The 24,189-nt window shown below is 41.2% G+C and overlaps 1 protein-coding gene across 1 annotated transcript in view; it reads right to left on the bottom strand.

The window, feature by feature from the left end:
* RNGTT (RNA guanylyltransferase and 5'-phosphatase) overlaps positions 1–24,189 on the bottom strand; it is a 289,029-nt gene that overhangs the window by 77,732 nt on the left and 187,108 nt on the right. The gene's annotated exons all lie outside the window — the stretch shown is intronic.

Genomic DNA, 24,189 nt, shown 5'->3' with positions numbered 1-24,189 from the left:
AGTACGGCATTTCAAAGATCTAATTCCAACCTGTCTCTTTTCAGTCCTGGCGTATACAATTTTGTTGCCCCATGATCTGATCTTAAATCTTCTGACTATGGTCAGGCATGGCAGATTCTTCTCATGAATAGCTTTTCCTGTCTGCACACTGCAGTGCTCTCTCACCCCTCTATTATAAAACCAGCTCACACACAGACACTTCCTGACAGCAAGCAGCGTGCGTAGTTTAGTCTACAAGCTACAGATACAATAATCTTTATACATTGGAGAGAGGCACTCTGTGTGTGTTATAGCTGAGATGTAGCAGAGCTGAAGGGTGTGTTATATCCATCTCATGGATCTCATCTCTGATCTGTCTCATCTCTCTTTTTCGGTTTGTCAGATACTAGTAATATGTTCAGAAACTAAATGAAAGTATAGATAAACCTGTACCCTGATAATCTAACCACAATGTCAGCTCACAACATCTCATAGCACAGAGGAATCATGAAGTGTCTGCTTAGAGAGTCTCCGCCCACACACTGACCATCACTTTAGGTGCAATTTTAATTAAAAAAAAAAAAAAAAAGCTAAATCATACTTTTTAATAACCTGCTCAGCTTTCAAGTCACTTTGATAGGCCTAAATAATAGCAACACCCCTGAATTAACCCCTTTTTAGAAACTACACCCCTCAATGTATGTAAAACATCTTTTAAGAAGTTTGTTAAGCATTGAAGTGTTTCACAAGGGTTAAAACAATTTTAATTTCTTTGGCTAAATTAATGTAGTTTATTTTAAAAATCTCTGATTGCGGGTGCGGATGCAGCTGTAATATACACTCACCGGCCACTTTATTAGGTACACCTGTCCAACTGCTCATTAACACTTAATTTCTAATCAGCCAATCACATGGCGGCAACTCAGTGCATTTAGGCATGTAGACATGGTCAAGACAATCTCCCGCAGTTCAAACAGAGCATCAGTGTGGGGAAGAAAGGTGAATTGAGTGCCTTGGAACGTGGCATGGTTGTTGGTGCCAGAAGGGCTGGTCTGAGTATTTCAGAAACTGCTGATCTACTGGGATTTTCACGCACAACCATCTCTAGGGTTTACAGAGAATGGTCCAAAAAAGAAAAAACATCCAGTGAGCGGCAATTCTGTGGGCAGAAATGCCTTAATGATGCCAGAGGTCAGAGGAGAATGGGCAGACTGGTTCGAGCTGATAGAAAGGCAACAGTGACTCAAATCGCCACCCGTTACAACCAAGGTAGGCAGAAGAGCATCTCTGAACGCACAGTACGTCGAACTTTGAGGCAGATGGGCTACAGCAGCAGAAGACCATACCGGGTGCCACTCCTTTCAGCTAAGAACAGGAAACTGAGGCTACAATTTGCACAAGCTCATCGAAATTGGACAGTAGAAGATTGGAAAAACTTTGCCTGGTCTGATGAGTCTCGATTTCTGCTGCGACATTCAACAACATGAAAGCATGGATCCATCCTGCCTTACCAACCGTATCAACGGTTCAGGCTGGTGGTGGTGGTGTCATGGTGTGGGGAATATTTTCTTGGCACTCTTTGGGCCCCTTGGTACCATTTGAGCATCGTTGCAACGCCACAGCCTACCTGAGTATTGTTGCTGACCATGTCCATCCCTTTATGACTACAATGTACCCAACATCTGATGGCTACTTTCAGCAGGATAATGCGCCATGTCATAAAGCTCGAATCATCTCAGACTGGTTTCTTGAACATGACAATGAGTTCACTGTACTCAAATGGCCTCCACAGTCACCAGATCTCAATCCAATAGAGCATCTTTGGGATGTGGTGGAACGGGAGATTCGCATCATGGATGTGCTTCCAGCACCTTGTTGAATCTATGCCACGAAGAATTTAGGCAGTTCTGAAGGCAAAAGGGGGGTCCAACCCGTTACTAGCATGGTGTACCTAATAAAGTGGCCAGTGAGTGTACATGAGCAAGATGTAATAGTAAGGCACTGGTCAGTAAGTTACCTCAGCCTGTGCCGTACTATTACTTCCTGCGTCAGGAAAGGGTTAAAGCACTTACTAAATGGTGGAGATAAGAAGAGAATATACTATATTTAGTATACAACATGGCAAAACGTCAATTTAAGGGATTAGAGATACTGAGGACTATTCTATTTCCAGCTTAACATTCATTTAAGAGCATGACAGCATGTAGACATGCTGCAACACAAAGAAATCAAATATATACCCAAATAAAAACTAGATAACTTATAAATGGGAAATTAGGAGGAACTGCTTTTAGAAGATAGCAACCACACTGTACAACCCCTTTACATTTTTTTCTGTTGCTTTACTGGTCATGGAAACTGGCATATAATCTACATAGATTTTTATGTTGTTTTGTTTTTAATATTAAAAAAAAAAAGCTTCTCATTTTGTATGATTTTTTTTCAACTTTCACTGGATCCTAGTATGTTTGGCTTTAACCCCTTCACGCTCTGCGACGGATATATGTGCCGCAGAGCTATGAAGGGTGTATGAAGAGGCCTCTGCATACAGAGATGGGCTGTGCTGCATATTGCAGCAAAGACCCATCGCTATCACCCGCGTTCGGTGCTTGCACGCGATCAGTTGCCATGACAGCCTCGGTTCTTCGTCAGACCCGAGGCTGAATGGTTTCCGCATAGTTTTTGTCAGCACGATTGTAATCATACACACCTTTTTGTTATTTTATTGGCACAAAGGACCATTGGACATAGTTGTTTATCTGCAATTGCGCTAAGCGTACTACTTACCTTTCCAGCTTATCCATCTGTATCTTACATATATGCCGGCCGGCATCACTTTATTGCGCATGCGTATTATCTCTCTGTCGCTCTGTATTCGTCCTATTGCCCATTGCGCATGCATGAATTTGGTGATCGCATTGCGCATGCGCGAGCTTTGTTTACTCTCGCGAGAACTCGCAGCATCACGGACTTAGACGCTCATCACCTTCCTGCCACAGGTGTGATCTTACCGGATGTGCTGGGGATTGGATGTGGGTGATTGCCCGGGGTTTAAAAGGTAGGCTCCACAGGCAAAGAGGCACTTACCCCTGAGGAAGTCGCATGACTGCGACGTAATGCGTGGGGTGCCTCTGGCCACAGGTCCCGGACCATATCGTCCCTCTTGTTACGTTTTTTCACATGTTTCTATCACAGCTGCTTGACCCTTCCCTGTTTTCACATTAACTACCTAGGATGCCCTCCTTTGCTGAGGACCTCTGCAAGAGTGCATGAGTATCGCTATAGGGTGGTTTGGCATGCTTATTTCATCATGTATTGACCTTATATATGGGGAACCAGTGTCCGTATATTGATTGACCTGTGGCCGTATGTGGATCTCTGTTATTTGTCTTGATCCACATGTTTATGTGTATTTGTACACTTTTTAAATGGTTTTAATGTTTTGAGGTGTGACATCTTGTTGGTGTGCTTAGAATTAATTGTGCAATAAAACTAATATTTGTTTCAGCCTATACACACCGGCTTCTTCTTTGTTTGAATTATACAGTGTTTTTGGTGTGTTGGCCATAGAGTATTGTAGCCTTAACACAACACCACTTTCCACTTTCTATGTTGTAGCTATATCCGGTTTCCGCATAGTCGTTACAATGAGCCAGTGGCTCATTGTAACAAATCACATGCAAAAACTCCATACAGCTGTATTGCAGTATATGGTAGGAATGATCTGACCATGTAGGGTTAATGTACCCTAGAGGGTCTAAGAAATAGTGAGAAAAAAAAAAAGTAAAAAAAATGTAAAAAATTTTTAAAATATTAAAAATTCAAATCACCCCCCTTTCCCTAGAACGGATATAAAATCTAATAAAGAGTAAAAATGACAAACACATTAGGTATTGCCGCTTCCCAAAATCCCCAATCTATAAAATGATAAAAACGGCTATAACCGGCGGTGACCTCCAAAACGGGAAATGGTGCCCAAATGTCCAAAAATGAGACTTTCATACCTTTTTACATGACATAAAAATGTAATGAAAAGTGATCAAAATGTTGCACACCCCTCAAAATGTCAGCAATTAAAACGTCAGCTCATTTAGCAAAAAATGACCCCTCCCCAGCTCCATACACCAAAGTATGAAAAAGTTATTAGCGTCAGAAGATGGTAGTTTTTTTTCCCTTTTTCGTATACATGCGTTTAATTTTTGAAAATGTATTAAAACGCAATAAAACCTGTATAAAAGAATAAAGTAGACGTGTTATTTGGAGCGCAGAGTGAAAGGCGTAACATCTGAGCCCACAAGAAAGTGACGCACATGCGGTTTTTCCAATTTTTCAACATTTGGAATTTTTTTCCTGCTTCCCATTACATGGCATGTTATAATAAATAACATCACGGGAAAGTAAAATTTGTTAGGCACAAAATAAGCCCTCACACAGCTCTGTACACTGAAAAATGAGTTATGAGTATAAAAGTTATGGATTTTTGAAGTTGGAGAGCGAGAAATGAGCGAAAAAACCCTGTGTCCTTAAGGGGTTAAAAGGAAAAACTGTCATCAAAATCAAACATGGATAATACCAGGGATACTTATAGATCCATGGCTGTGGACCATGGCTGTGGTAATCTTCTTATATTTGTTGCTCAGTGTGCAGGAAGTGCTGAGGGAGCAGGGGTGGGTGGGGGGGGGGGGACACGCCTGTAAATCCAGATCACAGCAGGTCTAGGGTAGCCCTTTAATAGCAACATATTTTAAAAGTTGATTTTAGAAGGAAGGAGGTCGTGGATAACAAATAAGAACACAAACACAAAGAGGATTACCACAGTCACGGTGCCTAGATCTATAAGCAAGTGTCCCTTGTTTATCCATTCTTGATTTTGATGGTAATTTCCTTTAAGCTCCTATATTTCCTATATCTGGCGCAGAGCTCATGCTGGTTCAGCTAAAAATCAAAGCTGGGTCCGACTTCAATACACACTGCGTGTCAGCTGTAACTAACAGCTGACACCCCAGTGTCACACTCACGGTTCTGGGGGTCTCTGCCCCATGATCACTCCCGCACCGCCTTCGGGGACCAATGATTGCTTGTTCATGTCCCATGGTGGAACTTATTTAAAAATTTTAAAAAAATGTTCTTAAATAAAATTGAATTCATGAATAAAAATGTCCATAAGCTGCATTAACACATAACAAGACATACAATATAAAAATCATAAATACAAACCCCACATATATTAGTATCACCGCATTTGTAACGACCCCTAGAATAAAAAAAAGTTATTGAATCCATACAATGAACACGGTGAAAAAAACGTTTAAAAATCCACCAAAAATGATGATTTTTACTTACTTTATCCCACAAAAAATACAATGAAAAGTGACCAAAAAACCATATTTAATCCAGAAAGAAACTTGTGCAAAGTACAATAAACTGGCTCTGTCCTGAAGGAGTTAAAGGTAAATGAATGGCCTCCCTAAACACAGAACAGCTGCAAGGCTGAGGTTCTGACAAAGGTTTGACAAATGATATGTGTTTGCATGGAATATCCAAGCATTTCACAAATCCTTTTACTTTATTGTCTGTGAGCTACCAAAGACTGAAATCAATACACAATAGGCTTTTGGAACACAAAAACAATACTTACTTCTGTCTTTATAACAAATACAGATTTTTCACAGATTATGAAAAAGCAATATTTTAGAAGATGATTTATTGTACAGGGTGAGTGATGAATGTATTAGCAAAAGAGAGATCTTTAGAACTACACCTACAAGAAAAGGATAATGTATCCGAAAAGACCATTCTTGAGGTAGATATTGATCCTTGCAATCCATCTTTAAACCCTGTTCTGGCTGCACCTCTCTGATTCCGCAATGCGGTGACAGCATAGGTGACGGCATTGCGATTAGCTTCTTTTGTTCCAATCAGTTCTGAGGTGGTTTTAGGTGCAGTTTTGTTAACACGTTAGCGACGCTAGACAATATAGATTGTCTTTTTCCGCAGGTACTTCGAGCAAAAAGACGATCTATATCGTCATACATTGAAACTGTCACTATGTGTAAAAACATGGTGACAAATCCGTGACGACAGCTGTCAAAGACAGCGGATCGTCACGGACATCGGGCCAGGGACCTATCACAGCCTTCCCTGCCCGACGATCACTGCGATTGGTCAGGGAATCCAGCCTGACCAATCACTGTTAAAGAGGGAGGGGAGAGCTGGTTCCCGGGTCTGATTCTGTCATATTTCTTGACAAAAGTGACAGGATCAGAGCCGTGAACCGAAGCTCTGTCCCCTCAGTGTGTGGAAAGTGCCACCTCACAAACAAATACCCCCCAAAACCCAATCCGACCCCCTCCACACCCCTGTTCCTCATCTTTATTCAGTGTGACAGCCGGAGCTGTCATTTTTTTTTTTTGTGTGATCAGGGCTAGTGATCAGGGACAGTGAGTAGGGCTAGTGATTAGGGCTAGTAATTAGGGATAGTGGTTAGGGCTGCTGAATATAGTGATTAGGGTTAGTGATCAGGGCTAGCGGTTAGGGATATATACTGTATACACAAAAGCAGTATATAAAATTGTACGTTATTACATATACTTAACACCTACACAGATCTTCAGCATTTGTATCCCTTCCTGCGCTGACATTTCAGTTAGTTTTTTGTTTTACCATAAAATTAAAAAAAATATATAAAAAATGCTAAAAAACTAAAAATAAAAAAAATATAGCTTCTAGCATGGCTAAACGGGTGTATTCTGCGGATGAGGCCTATGCCTTCATGTGTTCAGATACAGACACTGCAAGTGATGAACACTTTCTAATGTCCTCCTCTAGTGACAGTGATGAACCCTCACAAAGGCGCAGTAGGCAGAGTGAAGAGCAGCCAAGTGACCCAGGTTGGGAGCCCCCAAATATGTTTTCTCCCCAAATTCCCGCATTCAGTTCCAACCCAGGAAAAAATCTTAACACAGATGGGAACTTGATTTTTTTTAAAAAAATTTTTACAGAGGAATTTGTAGACCTAATGGTTACACAGACAAATCTGTATGCAGAAGAGTTTCTGGCCCGTCACCCCACATCTTATTATGCTAGAATCCAGAGTTGGCACCCCACTAAGGCCACAGAATTAAAAAAAATTCTGGGGACTCTTTCTTAATATGGGACTTGTTAAAAAGCCTAGCATCCGGTCATATTGGTCCAGTGACGTTTTATACCACACACCAATGTACAGGGCTGTAATGACAAGACCACGTTTTGAGGCGCTGTTAAAATTTCTGCATTACAGTGATAATAGTCAGTGTCCTGCTGCTGGTGACCATGCCCAAGACTGATTGTACAAAATTAGGCCAGTGGAGACTCATTTTAATGAGAAATTTATGGAGGTTTACACCCCACAAAAAAATGTAGCCATCGACGAGTCACTTGTACTCTTTAGAGGTAGGCTTAAATTTCGGCAATATCTGCCAAGCAAAAAAGCTAGATACGGGATCAAAGTTTACAAGCTCTGTGAAAGTGAAAGCGGATACACCTCCCTGTCCTTACCACAAGCGGTAAAATTGTGTGGGATCTTTTATTCCAGCTGATGGGTAAAGGCTATCACCTTTACATAGATAATTTCTATACAAGTGTCCCTCTCTTTCAGTGCCTCCTTGAAAATGGAACAGTGGCCTGTGGAACAATAAGGAGGAATCAAAGAGGCCTCCCAAAAAATCTGGTAGACCTTAAATTGAGACGGGGTAAAAGCAAGTCCTTGTGTCAGAGTAACATCATGCTGACAAAATATAAGGACAAGTGTTTGTTCTCACATCTATCCATACAGATTACAGCACCCCTGTCTCTCTTAGAGGAACCAATGACACAGTCCTCAAGCCAGTCTGCATACAGGAGTACAGCCAACACACGGGAGGGGTTGATCTAGCCGATCAAATGCTACAGCCATATAATGCAATTCGCAAGTCCCGCACTGGGTACAAAAAGGTTGCAGTGCATTTAGTGCAAACTGCATTGTATAATTCTTTTATCATTTACCGCAAGACCCACCAACAAGTAACATACTGGGCATACAAAGAACAAGTAATTAAGCAATTACTGTTCCCAGAGGGTGAAGATGGTGCAAGCACATCCCATACTAGTCACGCCAGCAGAATTGTGCCAGGACAACATTTCCCATCAGAGATCCACCCCACAGAAAAGAAAAGACGGCCATACAAAAAATGCCGTGTGTGTTACAAGAAGGGAACACGTAAAGATACCGGTTATCAATGCGACACTTGCCCAGATAAGCCAGGGTTGTGCATCAAAGACTGTTTCCGCGCTTACCATACTTCCCTGGAATATTAATTTTATTGTTATTTTGTCATTTTTGTTATTTTTACATGCCCAAAATTTCATTGCAATGTTGGCCATTTACAAAGTGATATTATACCTAAAATTTAAAACCACATTTCATTATACCCCTAGATCAGTGGTGGCGAACCTATGGCACGGGTGCCAGAGGCGGCACTCAGAGCCCTCTTTATGGGCACCCTTGCCATCACCCCAGGGTAGAGTTTGCCAGACAGGACGCAAGGCCTCTTGTAGTCCCAGGCAGCCCAGGACACCAGAAGGAAGCTACAATGATAATCCAAACTTCTTCTCCTTCTTTCTACTGTATTGGTTTCCTCAGGTGCCTATACAATTTAAACCTTTGAAAAAGCAGGTAGTAATAAGTTACTGCTTAAATGGTCGCATTGGCACTTTGCGAAAAATACGTGGGTTTTGGTTGTAGTTTGGGCACTCAGTGTCTAAAAGGTTTGCCATCACTGCCCTAGATGAATACAGAAGGAACAAGTGTTCTTCACAACATGTGCAAATAGATTTTGCCTGGATTTAATTTTACTAGCGCCAAAAACTTTCATTACACCCCTAGATGAATAATTTCTGCTTTCTGGGTGTCGTTTTCAATAAGGTTCACTTATGGTGGTGTTACATTATTCTGTTAGCTCAAATCTACTATAAGTGTGGAATGGGGCCTATAAGTCACTATTGCTTTATCCTGGAAACCTTTAAGGGTTTCGTTTCCAAAATGGGGTCACTTGTTGGGGTTTTTAACTGTTTCCATCGCCCAGAGTCTTTGTAAATGAAAGGTGTGACATAAAACTTTCAGGAAAATGTACTCACTTATAACCAAATGGTGCTCGTTAGCGCTCTGTTCTGTGCCCTGCTATATGCCCTAAAAGCAGTTTACACCCACATGTGGGGTATTTCTGTAATCAGGAGGAATTGTGCAATAAAATGGGGTATGTGTTTTTTCCTACAACCCATTGTAAATTTGTACATTTTAGGCCTAAATGAATATATTAGTGAAAAAAAATCATTTTTCAAAATTTGACTTCAATATTATTTTAATTTCTGTGAAACACAGAGGGGGTAGAAAAGGCCATTATACCCCTTAATAAATTCCTTCTGGGGTGTAGTTTCCAAAATGGGGTCACTTAATGGGGTTTTTAAATGTTCCCATTCCCCAGAGTCTTTGTAAATGAATGATGGTGGCCTAAAACAGTTTCAGGAAAATCTACCCACTCATAACCAAATGGTGGTCACTCTGTTCTATGCCCTGCTATATGCCCTAAAAGCAGTTTACACCCACATGTGGGGTATTTCCGTGCTCAGGAGGAATTGTGCAATAAAATGGGGTGTGTGTTTTTTCCTAAATTTGTTCATTTTAGGCCTAAATTAATATATTAGCGAAAAAAAAAATATTTTTCAAAATTTTACTTCTATTTCTCTTTAATTCCTGTGAAACAACAAAAGGGTTAAAAAAAAAAACTTTCTAAAAGTGGTTTTGAAAAGCTGGATGAGGGCATTTCTGAAAATGAAGTCATTTGTGATGGTTTTTTATTGCAAAGTCTTTTAAAAAGCTCTTTTTTAATTGCAATAGTCCATAAACACGGTTTCCAAATTTTCCTATAAATTGCTGTTACTATTGTAAGTCTGCTAACATCCTAGAAAAATGTAAGAATGTTTACAAATGTATTACAATATAATGCAGAGCTATGGTAAATGCTATTTGTTAAGTAATTTGGATGGTAAGATTGTCTGTCTGAAAAAAAAAACAAGTTAAATTAGAAACATTGCTGATTTTTTTGATTTTTTCCTACATTTCCCCTTTTTTAATAAAAAACATGAATCACATCAACTAACATTTACCACTGACATAAAGCACAGTGTGTCAAGAAAAAAAATCTCAAAATAACATAGATAAGTTAATGTGTTCTGAAGTTATTATCAAACAAAACGATACATGTCAGGTCTGAAAAATAGGCTTGTGTCCTGAAGGCCATTTTAGGCTGTGTCCTTAAGGTGTTAATATAACAGGTGAACAAAACTGCACCCAAAACCACCTCAAAACTGATTGTGATGCAGTTTTAACTGCAACGTGTCACTGCACCCTAAACATGGGCGTTTTATTGCCCGACGTTCGCAGTGTCATTCTTTAACCCATTTAAGACGCAGCTTATGCTGCCTACAAATCAAATATCGGTTTTTCTATATTTTCAGAATTGATTATTTTGGGGATAATTACTGTTTTTAATGAAATTTTAAATATATAACAAAAACCCCATATTTAAAGACCCATTTTCAAATCTGCACCCCTCAAACTATCAGAAACAGATTTTAGGAAGATTATTAACCCCTTGAGATCTTCATATGAATTAAATCAAAATGGAGAGGAATTTTAGAATGGTCAAATTTCGTCGGTTATACGTTCATTTAGCCCTAAAATTTACACATTTCCAAAAGATAAAACCTATCTTACAATTTGTTATGCAATATCTCCTGAGTACAGATACCCCCCCACATGTGACTGATACTTGTTTTATGGGTGCACAGAGAGGCGCAGAAGGGAAGGAGCGCCCTGCAGCTGCCTCATTGAGTTTCCTCATTGGCCCCTTTTGTAGGCTATAAAATTTTTACTTTTTCGTTATTCGAGACAGCATTTTTTTTTTGAGGGATGAGATGCATTTTCCAGTGTTACCATTTTGGGGTTGGTATCCCCTATTGTTGAAAATATATGAACTTTTTTTTGAGGGCAGGAGTAGAAAAGCATCGGTACTGTACTGGATTTTTTTTGTGTTTACCTTTTTTCTATTTTTTTTCATGTTTACCCTATAGCCTAATAATCATGTTATCTTTATTCTAAATATTTATTTTTACGTTTTACTAAATATGCCAAATAAACCCTAATGTGGGGAACAATTTAGCATTTTTGCATTGCCGTCTTGCAAGTGGCATAACATTTTTACTTTTTTGGCTGTGGAGCTGGTTGGGGGCTTGTTATTGCGGGACATGTACTTTGCAGCGGTATCATTCTGGAGTACGTTATCACTTTTTATTGTATTTTTTGTGGGATGAAATAAGGTAAAAATCAATTTTTGGTGGGTTAACGTTTTGTTTCTACGGTGTTCATCAAGCTCGTTCAATAATGATCTTTTTTAAATCAACGGGTTGTTACAGACGCGGTGACTCTTCATTTGTACTATGATATCGATTTTTCGCTATAGATCTCTTTATATGTTTATGGGGCTTATGGGCATTTTTATTAATTTATTTTTAACAACTTTGTTTTTTACAGTCGCACTGACTGTAGCATTTAATGGGTTAAACAGCTGTGATCAGAGCCCACTACGACCACAGGTGTTACACTGGGATCTCAGCTGTTAGTTACAGCTGACAGCCAGTGTATTCACATGCCAGCTCTGCTCCGATCTCGAGCTAAGCTGGCATCAGCTCTGCGTCTGATATATTGGATGCTGAGCGCTAAGTTAAAGCACTCAGGGTCCGATATATCCGACGCAGAACGTTAAGGAGTGAAAAAGGATAAAATTTGCAGGCATCACATTAAAATGAAGAAAAGCAAGGAAGTGTCACTTAACCCCTTCCCGACGCGTGCCGTACTAGTATGGCGCGCGCCGGGTCCCGGTGCATGGAGAGGGCTCGCGGGCCGAGCCCTCTCCATAGCCGGTAAGTCTTTGCTGCATATTGCAGCAAAGGCTTACCGGTAACACCCGCGATCGGTGCTAGCACCGATCGCGGGTGCTTTCACCGCCGGCAATGCTGCCGGAGGCTTCAAAAAGATGGCGCCGCATGGGCCGCCATCTTGGCGCGGATCTTCGCTCCCCGATGACGTCACAGGGAGCGGTGATCCGTTGCCATGACAGCATCGGGCCTCACGAAGGCCCGAAGCTGTCTAGTTTTAACCCATTCATTACAATGTGCTATCAGCACATTGTAATGAATGAGGAGTAAAATCCCCATATACTGCCATATTGCAGTATGGCAGTATATGGTAGGATCGATCAGACAACCTAGGGTTAAAGTACCCTAGGGAGTCTGAAAAATAGTAAAAGTAAAAAAAAGTTTAAAAAAAAAAATTATATTAAAAAAACCTAAAAATTCAAATCACCCCCCTTTCCCTAGAACTGATATTAATATTAATAAACAGTAAAAATCATAAACACATTAGGTATCACCGCGTCCGAAAATGTCCGATCTATCAAAATATAATAACGGTTTTTCACTGCGTTTAACCCCGTAACGGAAAATAGCGTCCAAAGTCAAAAATGACATTTTTTTGCCATTTTGGAAAATATAAAAAAATTAATAAAAAGTGATCAAAAGGTAGCACAGTCCTAACAATGATAGCAATGAAAACTCCATCAAAAGTCACAAAAAATGACACCACCCACAGCTCCGTACACCAAAGTATAAAAAAGTTATTAGCGCCAGAAGATGGCAAAATAAAAAAAATAATTTTTGTACAGGAGGTTTTAATTTTTTTAAATGTATGAAAACATTATAAAACCTGTACAAATGTGGTATCCCTGTGATCGTAGCAACCCAAAGAATAAAGTAGACCTGTCATTTGGGGCACACAGTGAAAGCTGTAAAATCCAAGCCCACAAGAAAACGTCGCAAATGTGTTTTTTCACCATTTTCACTGCATTTGGAATTTTTTTCCCGCTTCCCAGAACGCGCCATGGAATATTAAATACCGTCACTACGAAGTGCAATTTGTTACGCAGAAAATAAGCCATCACAGAGATCTTTATGTGGAAAAATAAAAAAGTTATAGATTTTTGAAGGTGGGGTGTGAAAAATGGAAGTGAAAAAACTAAAAAAGGCCAAGTCGTTAAGGGGTTAAAGTTGTGAAAAGCAACAACTTGCAAACATAGAAAAGACATATCATAATAAAATTGTGCATATCCAAAATTAATCAAGTACAATCATGAAAAACAATAATGCTTTATTAAACCCTTAGTGACACGGCCTGATAACTTTTTTTGCGTACTACCTTTGCAGCATTTTGCAGCACATTAGGGCTAATTAAAATGGTAAAAATAACTTTTTTTTATTATTGTTAGTTTTATTTGCGGTTAAAGGTTGAAAAATACTTTTTTTTAGTAATGTATTGCATATATTTTTTTATTCAAATTAAATCACAATGAACATTATTGATGAATTCCCTACTGTGTTATGGTCATTTTGATATAATATATTTACATAATATTTAATATTTATAATGTTATAATATTTATGTAATATGTATAGTCTCGGGCGAACAGGGGGACTAGGGAGAAGTTTTTGCTAGTGTAGCGAGGGAGTTTTTACATTATATTGGGGACCGTGTATGTCATTTTCGGAATATTTGTGAATATTTTTTTTTTGTGTGTGTTTTACTTTACATGTCCCCCATGAGGCAATAAAAGACTCCTAGGGGACATTGACTGGGGCTGACAGACTGCTGGCACCCTCCGCAACAATCAGTCTTACTTTGACCCTGGGCACTTTTTTGCCATTTTGAAAAATATAAAAAAAATCTATAAAAAGTGATCAAAAGGTCGTACAGTCCTAAAAATGATATCATAGAAAATATTATCAAATTTCGCAAAAAATGACACAACCCACAGCTCCGTACACCAAAGTATAAAAAAGTTATTAGCGCCAGAAGTTGGCAAAATCAAAAAAATTATTTTTGTACAGGAGGTTTTCATTTTTGTAAATGTATGAAAACATTATAAAACCTATACAAATTTGGCATCCCCTTAATCGTACCGACCCAAAGAATAAAGTAGACATGTCATTTGGGGCGCTCAGTGAAAGAGGTAATATCCAAGCCCACAAGAAAATGGCGCAAATGCGTTTTTTCACCATTTTCATTGCATTTGGAATTTTTTTCCCGCTTCTGAGTACATGGCATGGAATATTTAATAAAATAAAAATTTAAGGTACAGTATGGTAACAGTTACAGTAAAATGGACGATGGTAATGTTGTTGTTGTATGCCTTATGTTTATGAGCGACAGTTTTCCTGCTATATACCTGCATGTCATAAGAATTTAAATAAAAAAAAAAGGACCATGCTAAATTCAAATCTGTTTTTTTTAAATTTTTACCGGTTTATAAGGGGTAGTCTTATACGGTGAATATATCTTAAACTCTATATTTTAAACAGGAAAGTAGGGGGTCGTCTTATACACCAGGTCGTCTTATACGCCGGAATATACGGTACTTCTGTATAAAGAAATCTGACTATGGTCACACAGGTGCATAGCTCGTTGGTATCAGAGTTGTGCACCTGTGTGATATCACATGATGCTATTACTATAGTCCCAGACTGCAATAATCAGCTGTAAAGTGTCTGTAATGAAGCTTTCTTAATGATCCTTGGTCCAATTACAGCAAAAAATTTTGAAACTCCAATTGTCACTGGGGCAAAAAAATTATTTTTGTCTGGATCTACAATGATAAAATATACAGTTTCGACTTGCATACAAATTCGACTTAAGAACAATCCTATGGACCTTATCTTGTATGTAACCCGGGCACTGCCTATACCAGTGGTGGCGAACCTATGGCACGGGTGCCAGAGGCGGCACTCAGGGCTCTTTCTGTGGGCACCCAGGCCACCACCCCAGCACATCAGACAGTACTAAAAGAATCTTCTTGCAGTTCCAAGCAACTTGAAATATGCTGCTTTCAGTGATATTTTAAAGTGATACTTACTTGGCTGCTTGTGACTGTAGGAAGAGGGAGAATGTGTAGACAGGGCCAAATTATCTTTGGAGGTCCTCCTGCTAGCTCCACAATTCTCCATGTACAGTGCGACAATAAGTTTCTTCTTTAATTTTTGGTTGGCACCTTGGGATAAATAAAGGGGGCTTTGGGTTGCAGTTTGGGCACTTGGTCGCTAAAAGGTTCGCCACCACTGGCCTATACTGTTGTATCCTGACCTGGACTGCTAAGTCCAAAGAACAGTAGGTTCTATTGTCTGCATATATTTCATGTGTATACTTCAGTGAGACAACACCACAGTCAATAAAGAGTAAATTAATAGTTTAGGGCAGGGGTCGGGAACCTATGGCTCGCGAGCCAGATATGGCTCTTTTGATGGCCGCATCTGGCTCGCAGCCAGGGCTCCTATCCAGGGGCATTACTACAGCCGTGGCATCTGCTGCGCTGCCTGTCAAGACCAGGGGCCCTTACCTGGCTCCTGTTGTGCCCCTGGCTGTAGTAATGCCCCTGGATGTAATGGGCAGAGCAGCGCAGGGTCCGCGGGGTTAATTCTGGGGCGGCACCTCCGTCTCCCTCCCTGCAGCAGTCTCCTCCGTGTGTGAGAGAGGGAGGGGAGGAGACTGTGTACCTGCAGCCAATCCCGGGGCTGGATGTAGCAGCGCGGGAGATTCAGACAGAGGAGACCAGAGAGCTGCATACTGAGGAGACATCCAGCACCTGAGTCAGCAGCCGGGGATCAGCCACAGATAAGTGCTCCCTCCCCCCAGTGTCTCCTCACACTCTGCACTAACCCCTTAGTGTCCTGTGTGCAGGAGCAGCTATGAAGCTCCTAAGTGTCCCTTACAGACCCCTCTGCATCATCTCCTCATATCTTCCCCCACCACTGCATTTCTACATTAATGTGAGGTTCTGGGTGGCGTGTGTATTATAATGTTCTGCGGGGGGTGGCGTGTGTATAATAATGTTCTGCGGGGGGTGGCGTGGGTATAATAATGTTCTGCGGCGGGTGGCGTGTGTATTATAATGTTCTGCGGGGGGTGGCGTGTGTATAATAATGTTCTGCGGGGGGTGGCGTGTGTATAATAATGTTCTGCGGCGGGTGGCGTGTGTATAATAATGTTCTGCGGGGGGTGGCGTGTGTATTATAATGTTCTGCGGGGGGTGGCGTGTGTATAATAATGTTCTGCGGGGGATGGCGTGTGTATTATAATGTTCTGCGGGGGGTGGCGTGTGTATTATAATGTTCTGCGGGGGGTGGCGTGTGTATAATAATGTTCTGCGGGGGGTGGCGTGTGTATAATAATGTTCTGCGGGGGGTGGCGTGTGTATAATAATGTTCTGCGGGGGGTGGCGTGTGTATAATAATGTTCTGCGGGGGGTGGCGTGTGTATAATAATGTTCTGCGGGGGATGGCGTGTGTATTATAATGTTCTGCGGGGGATGGCGTGTGTATTATAATGTTCTGCGGGGGGTGGCGTGTGTATTATAATGTTCTGCGGGGGGTGGCGTGTGTATTATAATGTTCTGCGGGGGGTGGCGTGTGTATTATAATGTTCTGCGGCGGGTGGCGTGATCCCCGACAAAAATGTGGCCTCGGGACCCTCAGTAAATAAGCCCCATTGTACGGCTCTCGCAGAATTATATTTTAAAATATGTGGCGCTTATGGCTCTCTCAGCCAAAAAGGTTCCTGACCCCTGGTTTAGGGGAATATAAATTACTTTGTAATATACCAATACTGTATCTTATCACAAGAAAATGGAGGGAATTTCAGAGGAACAAATGCAGAATTGCCTGGCCGGAAATTTAGCAGTTTGACCATAGTGTGTGTCCTTGGTCTTAGGTACACTGTAAATTAGATTAGCAGTGTTGGAGAAAGGTAAGTATATGCACTCTTAATTTTAATCCCCACTGAACATACCTTAAAATATTATTATATATGTGAACAATGCCTTAAACCAGATTGAATAGTGGGATACTTCAGCACTCTATATTGAAGATCTATTTCTTTAGTTCAACTGTTATTTTTTTGATTATTTATGCAAAATACAGTAGAGTTAAAAACAGAAAACAAACATATGGCTGCAATTTATCTACAGAATATAAAGCCCTAAACTAAAAGCTTTATAAAGTTATGTATATTACCCAGATTACCAGAAGCAGATGTTAAATTCTGCATTATAAAACCTGTTCTGTAGTGCTAGATTAGAAGACATTTGAATTAATGGACTACTGCAAATAAACATTAAATGTCGCTCCTTATAAGGCCAGATAACATTCCTCTCAGCATCTGAGTATCCATTTGTCTATATTGAAATGACACAGACGGATGTTACAATCTGTATTACAAATTATGACAAATACATAACCACAACTGAAAAGTGTACAAAAATTCAGGAAGCAGTGAACAGATTCCCATAAAAGTTGTCCTCCAAATGATATTTCTCCTCAGAAAGCTATGAATACATAGCAATATCAGATTGTTGGGTGCCTTCACAATGATTACCTGCTTCAGCCTGCAAATCACAGAGCCAGAAGAAGTTGGTGACATGGTCTGTATAGAGTGAGGGTGCCAAAACTGCAGGAGCGCCTCACATTGGCTTCTTATATAAAAGGTACAAGTTGTTGTGTATTGAGATGACTTAATCTGAAATTCTGTCAAGAGTCAGGTTTTATTTTCAAACTTAGGCCGGCTGTGTGCACATTGTGGAAATGGACCTGCATATCGGTCCAATCCCATTGACCGCACAGGACAGGGGTCCTTACCGGGTACCGACTCTGCAGTTTGGCTGGTAGACAGTGAGCCATTGCATCATATTCCTGTATGGTGCAGGGACTCCTATCCTATGAAGTCTGTATGATCTTACCAGCATATAGGTTTGCAAGGGCTGCACACATTCATGCACAGTTGGCCTAAGGTTGCAAAGGAAGAGGAACAGAGTTCCTGTATCAAACCTCATCAAAAATGACACTACTGGAAAAACGTACTAAGAAATTATGGGTTTACTCTAACATGCTATGAATCCCATGATGTTTCACTACAGGAACACATGACCACTTAGACACCAAACTTTCTCTCAGAAGTGCCCTGTAATTATTCTCTTCATCTATATTCTTAAAATTCTGCAGAGAATTCTATACAGTCAGGGTGTTAAATCTGAGAGCCTGTTATTTATTACCAGGGCCAGAAAATATGTAGGGCACCAGTGAGTAGAGGTTCTAGGGCAGCGGAGATGTGAATGTATAGGTTCTGTGGCAGGTGAGGTGTGCATGAAGAGGTTCTGTGGCAGCTGAGACATTTATGAAGAGGTTGTGTAGCAGCATTCTTCTCTTAAAAAGTATATAGACTTAATACTTTATTCAGCATTTAATTTATTAAAAAACAACAGTTTTTTCACCCAGGCGCCCCCACCATTCTTAATCCGGCCCTGGTTATAACTCTGACAGGGACCTGTCTAATTATAAACTGTTATAGGTGTTCCTGCTGCCCCTTGTGGCGAGTCTATGCCATGTTCAAAATATGGAAAGGTCTAAAGCAGGGGTCTCAAACTCAATTTACCTGGGGGCCGCTGGAGGTAGATTCTGGGTAAGGCTGGGCCGCATCAAGTTTTCCACACAAAATGCGCTTACAAAATATCATTATTCAGATTCAAATGTCACGGCGTCTCCCAGTGCAAGGAAAGCCCCAAGCTGGGAGACGTGTTTTCTCTATGAACGCGTCCTGTGTACCGAGGGTTCCCAAGCTCCTACCGCACTGAGCCCAGTCAGGGACACTCCATTCCATAAAAACTCCTGTACAAAAATAATTTTTTTTATTTGCCGGCAGCCATCGCTGTGAAAGCACCCGCGATCGGTGCTAGCACTGATCGCGGGTGTTACCGGTAAGCAGTGGCGTAACTAGAGTCCTCTGGGCCCCAGGGCAAAATTCCCAACAGGGCCCCCCCCCCCCCCAGTATGCATAAAAACATTGAACACCATCCACCAGTAGCAGTAATCAATGTCCCCCCCCACCACCAGAAGCCATAATCAATGTCCCGCCTCACCAGAAGCCATAATTAAAGTCCCCCCTCACCAGTAGCCATAATTAAAGTCCCCCCTCACCAGTAGCCATAATCAATGTCCCCCCCACCAGTAGCCATAATTAAAGTCCCCCCCAGCAGTAGCTATAATTAATGTCCCCCCTCCAGTAGCCATAATCAATGCCCCCCCTCCACCAGTAGCCATAATTAATGTTCCCCCCAGCAGTAGCCATAATTAATGTCCCCCCCTCCACCAGTAGCCATAATTAATGCCCACCCCAGCAGTAGCCATAATTAATGCCCACCCCAGCAGTAGCCATAATTAATGTCCCCCCTCACCAGTAGCCATAATTAATGTCCCCCCCACCAGTAGCCATAATTAATGTCCCCCCCAGCAGTAGCTATAATTAATGTCCCCCCTCACCAGTGGCCATAATTAATGTCCCCCCCAGCAGTAGCCATAATTAATGTCCCCCCCAGCAGTAGCTATAATTAATGTCCCCCCCAGCAGTAGCCATAATTAATGTCCCCCCCAGCAGTAGCTATAATTAATGTCCCCCCTCACCAGTGGCCATAATTAATGTCCCCCCCAGCAGTAGCCATAATTAATGTCCCCCCCAGCAGTAGCTATAATGAATGTCCCCCCCAGCAGTAGCCATAATTAATGTCCCCCCCAGCAGTAGCTATAATTAATGTCCCCCCCAGCAGTAGCCATAATTAATGTCCCCCCCAGCAGTAGCCATAATTAATGTCCCCCCCTCCAGCAGTAACCATAATTAATGTCCCCCCCACCAGTAGCCATAATTAATGTCCCCCCCAGCAGTAGCCATAATTAATGTCCCCCCCAGCAGTAGCCATAATTAATGTCCCCCCCAGCAGTAGCTATAATTAATGTCCCCCCTCCAGTAGCCATAATTAATGTCCCCCCCAGCAGTAGCCGTGATTAATGCCCCCCCCCTCCAGTAGCCATAATTAATATCCCCCCAGCAGTAGCCGTGATTAATGTCCCCCATAGGTAATATCCCCCCAAATTTCCTAACTTTCGCCTATGCCCCCCCAAATAGAAACAGGGCCCCATATACTTAAGCAAGATAAAAAATAAAACTCTTACCTAGTTATCCCGCTCCTCTTCGCGCTCTCTCTCTCTTCTGCAGATCGGCGCAGGCGACGGCTGATGACGCGTCTGCCAGGTCAGGTGCCGGGTCATGGACCTCAGCAGACCCGGCGCAGGCAGACGTGTCGGCGTCTATGGATGCGATGGGTGGGAACGGCCGCTGAGGTGGGTGGGACGGTGGGCGGATCGGGGGCCCGTTCTTATTTTGAATTGGGACAGCTCCGGGCCCTCCCTGATCCAGCACACGGACCAGATACAGAACAGTCCGTGCGCTGTAACTGGAAGGCCCGCGGCTGTCACAATTTAAAACATCTGCCCGCTGGGCTGCGCCGAGTTATCAGCGCAGCGCAGGGGTCAGGTGCGGGCCTCTGACTGACCATGGGCCCGGTCTCAGTCGCGACCCCTGCGACCGCGATCGGTACGCCACTGCCGGTAAGCCTTTGCTGCAATATGCAGCAAAGACTTACCGGCTGAGCCCTCTCCATGCAGCGCGACCAGGTGGGGGCCACAAAATATTGTCCCGCGGGCCGCAGTTGGCCCGCGAGTTTGAGACCCCTGGTCTAAAGCCTATGAGGATTTTCTCTCTTCAAATACCAAAAGGGGAATAAGCTACTTAAAAAGCAAAATAGGGGGTGGGGGCACTTTTAAATCTCACTCTTCAAGCTCAAATCTGAACAAATACATTAACTATTAAAACCTGCACTGAAATAGTGCAGTAGAAATGATGCATAATCCTCTTTTAACAACTCAATTAACAAAATATGTAGAGAAATCACAATATGGGAGAAATCACAATCCATCTATGGATATGCATAATGTAATAGAAATTCAGAGAATTCACAGCTCAGTAGGTTTAGGTAATTTACCAAAACATAAATAAGGTAAAGGAAGGATTATAACTGCTGATTTGACTTTCATGGACGCGCTGTTCTAAATCCCAGCCAGATTACAGTCCGTTTTATACACGATTTTTAAAGAAAAAAAAACAATTTTCACTGTGGGCCACATCAGCCTTGTATTTGCCCTAAAAGGGCCAAATGTTGTTTTGTGACTATATAAATGTATCTACTTGGTCTGTGAGGTAGTTACACGGATACAGCCTTGCTATTACAATCAACCATTTGAGGGCAACATTTTGTAAAATAGCCAATGACATCAGCATGGCCTGTATGTGCCCCTGCAATAGTCATTTATGGATGGATATACTGTACTGTACTATAACAGGGGAGCTGCATATAATATGGGGTGAAAGAGGAGCTGGATATAATATCATTAGGGTGAGCAGTATATAATGTGCATTTATGGATGGATATACTATACTATAACTGGGGGTCTGCATATAATATGTATATGTGGGTGAATACAGGCGGTCCCCTACTTAAGAACACTTGACTTACATACGACCCCTTGTTACAAACAGACCTCTGGATATTGGTAATTTATTGTGCTTTAGTCCTAGGCTACAATGATCAGCTATAACAGTTATCAAAGGTGTCTGTAATGAAGCTTTAGTGTTAATCCTGATTCTTATGACAACCCAACATTTTTAAAATCCAGTTGTCACAGAGACCAAAAAAGTTCTGGCTGGGATTACAATGATAAAATATACAGTTCCGACTTACATACAAATTCAACTTAAAAAAAAACCTACAGACCCTATCTTGTATGTAACCCGGGGACTGCCTGTATAGGAACACTAACTGGAGGCTGTATATAATATGTATATGTGGGTGGATATCGGTAGTCTAGCTGGTGGACTATATATAATATAATTACAGGGGCTCTACATAATATACTGTATATTGATGTATTTAAAATTTGACTGGGGCTATATAAGATAATCAAAAGAGGCTGTATATAATATAATATCTATATATATGTATGTATGTATGTGTAGTATATTGGGGTCTGTATATAATATATATGGGTGGATGTATAATCTAACTGTCTTTAAAGGAAACCTACCACTTGAAATGCGCTTGGTGCGCCAAAGCTGCTTCGGATATAAACATTAAAAAGTGTTTAAAACCGCAATACAGCGGTTTAGGACAATAAAGAAGGTAAGTTCTGGCACCAGCTCACCCTGAGCTGGTGCTCGGTATTTTCAGCTTACACCTACCATTTCAAGTGGTAGGTTTCCTTTAATAGAACTGGGGGAGGAGCTGTTTATAGAGGTTGGATACTTTGTATGGTGTATTGTATATAATTAAGGTGAGTAACATATGGATTTTGATGAAACTGTGGGAGCTGTGTAACATTTAATTGGGGGTGGGTTTATTTTGAGAACTTTTAATAAATAGAGGGCAGTTGTATGTAAATGCAGAAATAAGAGGAGGCTGTATATTAATAGTTACAATATAGCCTGTACCATAGGTCACAATATATTATTGAGGCTGTTTATGAATAAAGCAAATGCATCAACACCTTTTGAAACTCGTCACCAAACACATCACATGTTATGCAAGTAACAATATGTGTTTTACGCTAATCATCATTAATAGTCAAAGGCAAATCCCATGTTGCTTATATAAATACCTTATACGTGTGTGTTTGGTGATGAGCTGCGCATGATGCATGTCACACAGTGGATACATTAAAATGTGGGAGCAGAGTGGTCAGTTGTGTTGTGGGGGTGTATATGATTTAGGAGTTATTGTCATGAATTTGTCTTCCTGATTGAACAGATTGTCACCTGCGAGGTACTAGATGCCACCAATGTCTGTCACTGCCTCACTTCTAGCTTCTAGTATGTGTACCAGGGGGCCACTAAGCCAGGTCTGCCTAAAGGGAGCTTGCGACACTATGTTTTCAATTATTAGTAATGTTGTTAGCATTTTTTTGATCATGTTTTTTTTTTTTAATTTGTCTGTAAATGTAATGGGGGGACAGGGGGCAGCATTTAAATGTTGCCTCAGGCAGCAAAAAGGCTAGAATCAGCCCTGTATTATATTATATATATCTCAACAGAGGTTGTAAATGAAGCAGGGTCATTGGCTTCCTTCTCCGTATACGGAAATAACATAGTGTCTCTGCCTTGAAGTGCCCTACAAGGAGAATTCTTTAAGCAGGTCTTCGTAATGTCTCCTTTATTCTCATCAATCAGTCACTAGTTCCGCAGATGGCAGATGGTTTTACACATGCTCTCTTCCCTGTACAATTCTTCAAAGCACAGTACTACATAAAACAATGTGTAAAATCAAACTGATACATGCTAATAAAAGCTGGCTGCAATGTCTGTGTAGAAAACGTGCATTAATATTCACATATTTAGAACTGTGATTTCTCTTCTGGAAAATCTTTAGTGCAAAGGAAAATGTAGTTGGCACACAATGAAGAAACAAAACAAAGCCTTTAGACAAGGAATGGTGGCATTCATGAATTTACAACAAAGCACATCTTACAGGTAAAACAATTCTGGGATTAAAAACCTAATTCCAAGGCAAATGTAAACTACATTTTTTAGAAAACTGCACACAAAGTGCCATTAGCTCTACACACTGCCAATATGTGTGAGAAAGCGAACCCCATGGCAGAGGGAAAAGGCTAGTCAGACCCAATCTATCATGTGAACGCCTCCATAAGCAACACATTAAATCAATGTCCCCAGCCATTTCACATCTAAGAAAAGAAATCTAAACCTTAACACTGCTCGATCAATCCTTCCCCAGAGATCAGGCGGTGTTTACCAAACCCAAAACAACACAATTCAATACAATGCAAAAATACCAACTCCCATTCTCAGCACATTCAATAGTATTTTTCTACTTCCCATCAGGCAGTTGTAAATAGTTTCCGATCATGTTTTTATACCAAAAATAAATTGTCGATATAAGCCTATAATAAATGTTTTAAAAGATACCTTGCTCTCTGCCAGAACGCTCACCCAAGTCATCGGGGGGGTGTGCCATCTTCACAAAAGTCATTGAGCAACTCACCTAATGTCCAGTTCAGCTCCCTCTTCCCCTCTCCCTTCTTCTGACGTCATCCTCTTTCAAACAGATAATACTACAATCTAGGACATGAACAGTAAAA

Source organism: Engystomops pustulosus, chromosome 3 (assembly GCF_040894005.1).
Source record: "Engystomops pustulosus chromosome 3, aEngPut4.maternal, whole genome shotgun sequence".
NCBI classification, from domain to species: Eukaryota; Metazoa; Chordata; class Amphibia; order Anura; family Leptodactylidae; genus Engystomops; species Engystomops pustulosus.
The sequence above is the reverse complement of the archived record's forward strand: the minus strand, read 5'-3'. Positions and strand labels throughout refer to the sequence as shown.